This window comes from Carlito syrichta, unplaced genomic scaffold, assembly GCF_000164805.1.
Source record: "Carlito syrichta isolate Samal-C Ts95f unplaced genomic scaffold, Tarsius_syrichta-2.0.1 Scaffold302450, whole genome shotgun sequence".
NCBI classification, from domain to species: Eukaryota; Metazoa; Chordata; class Mammalia; order Primates; family Tarsiidae; genus Carlito; species Carlito syrichta.
In genome coordinates, this window is record NW_007246546.1 from 424,692 (window position 1) to 433,635 (window position 8,944).

General features: G+C 46.6%; 1 protein-coding gene across 1 annotated transcript in view; it reads right to left on the reverse strand.

Annotated features, from left to right (window-relative positions):
* The window catches only part of NRBP2 (nuclear receptor binding protein 2), an 8,288-nt gene extending 7,525 nt beyond the window's left edge, over positions 1-763 (reverse strand). Inside the window, exon 1 of the mRNA XM_021711690.1 lies at positions 753-763. The gene's annotated coding sequence lies outside the window, so the exon portion shown is untranslated. The remainder of the gene's footprint in view (positions 1-752) is intronic.
* Between the last annotated feature and the right edge of the window lie 8,181 nt (positions 764-8,944).

The following is an 8,944-nucleotide window of genomic DNA, read 5'->3' on the forward strand; positions in this document are numbered from 1 at the left end:
GCCCTTCTCCGCCTGAGGCCCCGCCCATAGCCATATGGGGCGAGGAGGTCCAGGCAGACCGACCTGAGCTCGGTCCGTCGGGGGTCTTCACAACCCGGAGAGGGCAAGGTGAGGAGAGCTCTGGGAACCGCCCCTGTTCAGCTCTTGGAGCCACCGGATCTTGCATGGCTTCCCCACCCAACCCTTGTCCCCACATCATGAAAGGCGGTCTGGGATGGGCCCGGCGTAGAGCTGTGGAGCCGGGACCTGGAGCTGCCCACTTTGTTCGCGGTTGCTCCCAGAGTATCTGTAGGAAGGCCCGGGGCAAGCCCCCCAGCCCCGGCCCCCGAGGGAACAGGTGGGAGGGCCCTCATTGAACGTGACGTTCACAAGCAGACGTACACAAGCAGACAGACCGGAGTTGACTTTAGTTCATGGTTACGTATCTCTCGTCGGTCCACCATTCTGTGCTTCTCTGTCCCTCACACACGCCCATCTTCCATCCTCCTTCCCACCTTTCAGGATGGCGGTTTTCTATCTTTTTTCCTCAAATGGGCACCCTCCTAACCGCTGTTGGCTTCCCTGTGACTTTTAGGAGGGAGCCCACCCCCATTCACGCAGACCATTCGCTGAGGTGCCCTAACCACACCCTCTAGCCGCACCAACAACACACTCTAGAATTTTCATCTAAACTCCTCTTCATTCCACAGCCCCCATTACCTTACACGGTCTTCTCCTTCTCCCACCTGCCAGCTCCTTGCCCATCCTTCAACCTCCTCTCTCTATCTTTTTTTCTGAGTTGGGGTCTCTCTCTGTCACCCATGCTGCAGTGCAGTGGCGCAATCACGGTTCACCACAGCCTCCACCTCCTGGACTCAGGCAATTTTTTTGCCTCAGCCTCCCAAGTAGCTAAGACTACAAGTATGCTAAGACTACAAGTAGCTAAGACTACAAGTATGCCACCATGCCTGGCCAATTTTTAAAAATTTTTTGGAAAGATGAGGTCTTACTGTGTTTCCTAGGCTGTCCTCAAACCCCTGGGCTCAAGCTGTCTTCCTGCTTTGGCCTCCCAAAGTGCTGGGATTACAGCCATGAACCACCATGCCCTACCTTTTACCTTCTCTTTCAAATGTGCCTGCCAGATCTCTGTCTGAACTCCTGTTCCTTCCATCGTCACTTAGTGGTGGCTCAGCCCTGCTGGTCTTTGAGTCATTCAGGTCATCTTCCTCCCCAACCTTTGGTATGGCTGCATCTGACCCTTCACTGTGTCCACTGCTATCACCCTTTCCTGACCAACCTCTGTAGTAGGGACTTCCTGTGCCCTGGCTTCCACCAGCACCAGATGATCCTGCTCAGACTCTCTGTGCAGTAAAGGTTTGGGGTATTCAAATCCTGCACCCTAAAACTGATCCTTGACCAGCTCTTGGGAAACATACTCTAACCCCTTGGAATGTCCTGCCTGGTTTGAGTGTTTGAGTTTACTTGAGGCCTTGGGTCACTCTAGAGTCTATGCTAACAATGTGACTTGTCAGGGAGCCTTGGGCCATGTGGCATCAGCCTGACAGAGCTCTGGAGGGGCTGGAGACTAAGGTCAGCCACACAGGAGGTCAGCCATGCCTATGTGACTAACGCAATACAAACCCTGGACACTAAGGCTTGGTGGGCTTCCCTGGCTGGCACCACACTGTGCACGTTGTCATACATCATTTGTGGGAAAATGAGCATTGTTCACATGACTGTACTGGAAAAGGACAACTGGTGGCTCCTGCCTGGTCTCTCCTGGACTCTGTCCCATGAGCCTTTGCTCCTGCTAATTTTAATCTATATCCTTTGCCACCTGTGAGTTTAACAGCTTTCTGAGTTCTGTGAGTCCTTCTAGTGACTCATCAAACTTGAGGGTATCTTGTGGATTCCCCAGTGGTCCCTTTTCACTTGGCATGAGGACCACATCCTAACCATGAAGGACCTGCAATTGGTCCCATCACACAACCTCATGTTTCCTGTTCTCTCCTGCTGAGCACACCCCAGGCACCAAGCCCTGTGCTGTGGCAGGCACTTCCCTTCAGGGTCTTGGCCCTGGCTGTGCCCTCTACTTGGGATGCCCTTCTCAAATATCCTCTGAGTTCACTTCTCAAAAGGTGTGCCCTGGCCACCAATCCTGACATCACAGCTCAATTCTCTTTCTCTGGCTGGACTTGACTTTTTCCTGGGCATTCATTACTACCTGAGCTGCATATATGTTTTTCTTGTCTCTCCTTCACTATCTGTTTCCCTGTTGGGATTTGAGTTCCAGGAGGGAAGAGATGTCTGCCCTTTGTCCCTGCTCTTTCTGTAGTTGTGAAGACATTGCCTGGCACACAGCAGGCTCATGTGTTGAATGAATATAGGAGTGGGCAGGGGTGCATTTTAGGGGGATGTTCCAGGGATGTGCCTGAGGATGTAACATTTGAGCACAATCTCAGTGAATTTCCTCCTCTTTCTCTGTCCCCATAAACAGACATACAAGGTCTGACAATTAAGTTAACAAACTTGCCACCGTGTTTGTTGTACAAACAACTCTGTAAAGTTTCATAACCTTGGTATATCAGTGTCTCACAGCTGGGTTCATGTGTGATGGTGTCTTGCTGAGTGGCATTCATTATTATTGTTGCATGTTTTTGTGTGCTGTCGCGAGAATGTCAGACCCTGAATTAGAACACGAACAAACATTAAATTTCTTGTTAAGCTTGGCAAGAGTGGGAGTGAAATCAGGAACTGTTTATAGGGATATGTTTATAGGGATAATACCATGAGGAAAATGGCAGTGTACAAATGGATTAAGCATTTTTCTGTGGTCATTGATGAAGCGAGGTCAGGACAGTCAGGAACGAGCAGCACTGACAAAAACATTGCAAAAAGTTGTCAAATTATATGTCAAAATCATCAGCTGAATGTGAGAAGCATAACAGACCAAATAAACATTGTTAGAAAAACAGGAAAATCTTAACTGAAAATCAGCATGAGAAAGGTGTGTACAAAAATCCTGAAGGAACTCTTGCATCACGACTGCACCAGCTCATACAGCACTGTCTGTGAGGGAGTTTTTAGCCAGTAAACAAATAACTGTATTAAACGCCTTCCTTACTCACCTGATCTGGCCCCCAATGACTTTTTTTCTTTATCCGAGGATAAAGGAAATATTGAAGGGAAGACATTTTGATGACATTCGGGATATCAAGGGTAATATGATAACAGTTCTGATGGCCGTTTCAGAAAAAGAATTCCAAAATTGCTCTGATGGGTGGACTAGGCACTGGCATCAGTACATAGCTTCCCGATGGGAGTACTTTGAAGGTGACTGTAGTGATATTCAGCAATGAGGTATGTAGCACTTTTTCTAGGATGAGTTCCCAAACTTAATTGTCAGATTTCTACAGTGGGTCGAGTGGTATCCCTCCAAAAGACATGTTTACATGTCTAGGGACCCCTGGTACCTAGAACACAGCCTTATGGAAAAGGGGTCTTTGTAGATATAAATAAGTTTAGGATATTGAGATGAGGTCATCCTGGATTTAGGGTGGGCCATAAATTCAATGTTTGATGTCCTTATAAGAGAGGGATATTTAAGGCACAGAGAAACAGGGGAAATAGCCATGTGAAGGAGGAGGCGGAGAATGGAGGAATGTGTCCACAGGCAAGGAACATCTGAGATTGCCAGAGCCATGAGTGGTGAGGAGAGAGGCCTGGAACAGATCCTCCCTCAGAGCTTCCAGAAGGAACACACCCTATTGACACCTTGATTTTGCACTTCTTGCCTCCAGAACTATGAGATAATAAATTTGTGTTGTTTTAAGTCACTCCGTCTGTGGTGCTGTTATAGCAGCCTTAGGAAACTAGCACAAGTTCACAGAGGAGGTGGGACTGAGGAACCTCCTGTCTGACTTTCCTCAGGCCTGTGTTCCAGACTGGGACCATCCTCCTGCCTCTGCCTCTGAGCTTGTCCATACCTAACTTCGACCAGGCCCCTTATTTATTGGATGTTCTCTGGGGCCACCCTTTCTCTCAGGAGACAGCCTGGACAGCCTGCCCTGTGTAGTGGCTTATAATGCCAACTTCAGGTTCACTGCTCACTGCCTCCTCTCCTCCCGCCTTGTGGATCTTTCAGGACACCATGATTGTCCCCTTTGAGCCTTTCCAAGTCTCTCCTTCCTGTGGGATATGCAGGTGACCTGCTTTCTGAATTCCTGCCTATTTTCCACTGGCAGGTGAACGATTCCCTGGTTTTCAGGACTCAGGGCTGATGTCCTGGATGCCACGAGTCCTGGGGTGACAGAAGGCCAGGTGGTACCACCCAACTCTGGGAGGTCAGAGGAGCGCCACAAGGGCCCTCCTGCTGTCTGTCCTGGTGATCCTGACTTCTAGCTCCATACCCTGTGTGTAGTACCCTCTCAGGAGTGTGGATTGAACTTGGTGACTTGCTTCCAAGGTCAGAACACCACAGAGCAATGGGGAGGTGGCTTTGAAGTTGTGTGACAAAGACTGTAGGTTTTGTGCTATTGACTTTCTCCCTGCTCCAAGGAAGCCAGCTTTTGTGTTGTGAGTTGTCCTATGAAGAGTACATGTGGTAAGAAACTGCCATTTCTGGGCAACAGTAGTGAGGGCCTGCACAGGTTAGCAATCAGTTTAGAAGTGAGTGTGAGTGAGTGTGTGTGTGTGTGTGCGTATGTGTTTGCCGGTACTGACTAGAAATAAATGACTTAGGCCAGGCACGGTGGCTCATGCCTATAACCCCAGCACTTTGGAAGGCCAAGGTGAGAGGATTGCCTGAGTTCACGAGTTTGAGATCAGCCTGGGCAACTTGGTGAGACCTTGTCTCTACAATAAATCAAAAAAATTAGCCAGCTGTGGTGGCGCACGCCTGTGGGTCCAGCTACTTGGAAGGCTGAGGTGGTAGGATCACCTGAGCCCAACAGGTCGAGGCTGCAATGGTGGCCATGAGTGTGCCACTGCACTCCAGCCTGGGTGACAGAGTGAGACTCCTACTCAAAAAAAAAAAAAAAGAAAGAAAGAAATGGCCTATTATTTCAAAAAAGATTTCAGGAGGATAGCAATATATCTAATCATTAATTAATCATAGGAATTAGAGGAAGGCCGAGGTGAGAGGATTGCCTGAGCACACAGGTTCGAGACCAGCCTGGGCAACTTGGCAAGACTTCATCTCTACGGTACATCAAAAAATTAGCCAGGTGTGGTGGCGAATACCTGTAGTTCCAGCTACTTGAAAGTCTGAGGCAGAAGGATCTCCTGAACCCAGCAGGTCGAGGTTGCAGTAGCCATGAACATGCCACTGCACTCCAGCCTGGGTGACAGAGTGAGACTTCAACTCAAAAAAAAAAAAAAAAAAAAGAAAGAAAGAAATAGAAGCATGTATACAGTATACAGTTACAGCAATGCCCAAACTGAAGATAACTGATACCTATGGCAGACTATTCACAGTGTAACAGACCCTCAGTGGTGAGATCTTGGCATATCACCAAATTGCCTTAAAGGACTATTTGGACATTTTTAGTCATTTACAAAACTTGCTGAAAAGTTCGAACCGCATTGTGTCAAAAGAACAGTACAAACAAGTAAATACGAAGTTATTAGGTGAGTATTTTAAAGGACCAACATTATGTATGTAGACTCAGCATTGCAAGGTATGTAGGAGTATTGCAACTATAAGGGTGGATTTTTAAAAATTATTAAAATTGTAAATTTTTAAAAAGAGATGGGGTTTTGCTATGTTGCCCAGGTTGGAGCACAGTAGCTATTCATAAGCATCATCATCACACACTACAGCCTTGAACTCCTGGGCTCAAGTGATCTTCTCACCTCAGCCTCCCAAGTAGCTGGGATTATAGGTGAGCATCACCACACTGGGATGAAAGGCTAAATTTAGAATTTGTCTGTCCTGCAATAACCTAGACAAAAAAGATGTAAACATTGCTCTTGAGATAACTTAAAATAGATGCCACAGGGAAGTTTTGTTTATTTTTTAATCATTACTACAAATTAAATATGGAACATTAAAGAAAAATATTAATTTGTATAATAACTAATACAATGTAATATTTCTCTTTTCATTTTAAAAATAGTGTATTAGTTTTTTTGGGCTGTCATGACAAATACCACGGACTGGGTGACTTTTTTTTTTTTTTGAGTTGGAGTCTCACTCTGTCACCCAGACTGGAGAGCAGTGGCACACTCCCTGCCACCGCAGCCTCAACTGCTGGACTCAGGTGATCCTTCTGCCTTAATCTTTCAAGTAGCTGGAACTACAAACATGTACCACCACACCTGGCTAATTTTTTGATTTATTATAGAGATGAGGTCTTGCCAAGTTGCCCAGGCTGGTCTTGAACCCATGGGATCAGGTAATCCTCTCACCTCAACCTCCCAAAATGCTGAGATTATAAGCATGAGCCACCGCGCCTAGTCAACTTTTTTTTTTTAATAATGTATTTTATTTTTATTTATTTTTCGAGTAGGAGTCTCACTGTCACCTAGACTGGAGGGCAGTGGCACTCTCACAGCCACCACAGCCTCGACCTGCTGGGCTCAGGTGATCCTTCCACCTCAGCCTTCCAAGTAACCGGGACCACAGGCGTGTGCCATGATGCCCAGCTAATTTTTTATTTATTGTAGAGACGAAGTCTCTCCAAGCTGCCCAGGCTGGTCTCAAACCCCTGGGATCAGGCAATCCTCTCACCTCTACCTCCCAAAGTGCTGGGATTACAGGCGTGAGCCACTGTGCCCAAACTTGAATTTTCTTTTTTTTTTTTGAGTCAGAGTCTTGCTCTGCTGTCCAGGCTGGAGTGCTGTGGCATGATCACGGCTCACCACAGCCTTGACCCCCTGGGCTCAGGTGATCCTTTTGCCTCAGCCTCCTGAGTAGCTGGGACTATAGGCATGCATCACTATGCCTGGCTAATTAAAAAAATTTTTTTTATAGAGACGAGGCCTTGCTATGCTGCCCAGACTGGTCTCAAACTCCTGGGCTCAAGCAATCCTCTTGCCTCAGTCTCTCAAAGTGTTGGGATTACAGGTGTGTCACCATGCCTGGCAACATATGAATTTTTGAGGGACAGAATTCAACCCATAATGGTTACTTTAAAATTATGTTGGCTGGGCACGGTGGCTCACGCCTGTAGTCCCAGCACTTTGGAAGGCCAAGGCAAGAGGACTGCCTGAGCCCAGGGGGTTGAGAACAGCCTGGACAACATGGCAACACCTCATTTCTACAATAAATTAAAAAATTAGCTGGTTGTGGTGGCACATGCCTGTGGTTCCAGTTATTTGGAAGGCCAAGGTGGAAGGATCATCTAAGCCAAGAAGGTCGAGGCTGCAGTGGCCGTGAGCGTGCCACTGCACTCCAACCTGGAACAGAGTATGACCCCACCTAAAAAATAAAATAAAATAAAATAATGTTGTTGGCTGTGTAAACTAAAAATAAAGTCCAAAGTTTCCCAACCAACTAGATGAAACTCTCCGTTGACCAAGGGAACCCCAGAAAAACCTTGAAAACTGAGCTGCCAGCCATGATAGATTGGGAAATCAGACATGGCTCATTATATCCACTCCTTTTTGTGGTTAAGACAAAATAACTGACCAGTATCAATGTTAAAAAAGACTGACAAGCCGGGCTCGATGGCTCAGCCTGTAATCCCGTGCCTTTGGGAGGCTGAGGTGAGTGGATTGCCTGAGCCCGCGGGTTCGAGACCCACCTGGGCAGCAAGACCTCATCTCTACAATAAATCAAAAAATCAGCCGGGCGTGGTAGCGCATGCCTGTAATTCTGGCTACTCGGAAGGCTGAGGCGGAAGGATCACCGGAGCCCAGCAGGTCGAGGCTGCGGTGGCCGGGAGCGGCCACTGCACTCCAGTCTGGGCGACAGAGTGAGACTCCAACTCAAAAAAAAAAAAAAAAAAAGACTGACAGAATGAACTCTCTGTGGAAATAAAATACCAAATTATAAACAGGACCTAAGGCCATGCCAGGCAAGGACTAAGTTACACACCCCTACACTTAAAGAATAAACCATGTTTTCAGATACAAAGAACTGAGTACCACATGTTCTTGCTCATAAGTGGGCCTTGAACCATTATCATAATACTTTAAGAAAGGAATTGGCAGCAGTGGGAACCTGCTAGGGGAGGGGGGACACACCTGAGCAACAAGGGTACCTGCATAATGAACATTTGTATACCTAACCCTGAACTGTACCCCACATCTTTAAAATTAAAAAAAAATAAATAAATAAAACATGTTCTAACTGCTACAAAGTTTTTATTTTTCTCTAGCAGCTAAACAAGCACTGGCCTGCAGCTAAGTATTATTGAAATAACTGTAGCTGACTACCAGAAGCTGATTAACTGACCCCAGTCCCTGTTCCACAAGCCATAAATACAGCTTTGATTGGACAAAAGACTGACCCCCACATTTGGTAACTTTCTTCAATAAGAAGACCACTGACCATGAACTGATTCTGGCTGGTTTACAGAGGCTGCACACTTAAGTGCCTCAGTGTCCTAGAAAGACTCTTTGATGTATAGGGCCTAATTATAATAGATTTAAATGTTACATCTCCACCTGAAAGTGAATATGGATCATATATTACATACATGTTTGCACAATATGCTTGCATCAGGGCTATCTTCATGAATATTCATAGCTCCTTCTGTAACCTGTTGAATATGTATGTTTAGCCAACTGACAGCACACAGCTCTTAGCTCAACCGCTCCTCCTTTGAAATGCCTGCTAATGGTCTCTGCTGGAGGCTACGCTTCTGTGGTGTTAGATAATGGTTGTTGCCTACAGTTCCTAGATCATAACTCCCATAGCCCTTGTTACAGTCTTTTGTTACAATATTGGATATGTTAGGCCTCAGGGTCAGGCCTCAGAAATAGAATCTCTGATCTTCTCCTTCTTTCACCTGCCCCAGTG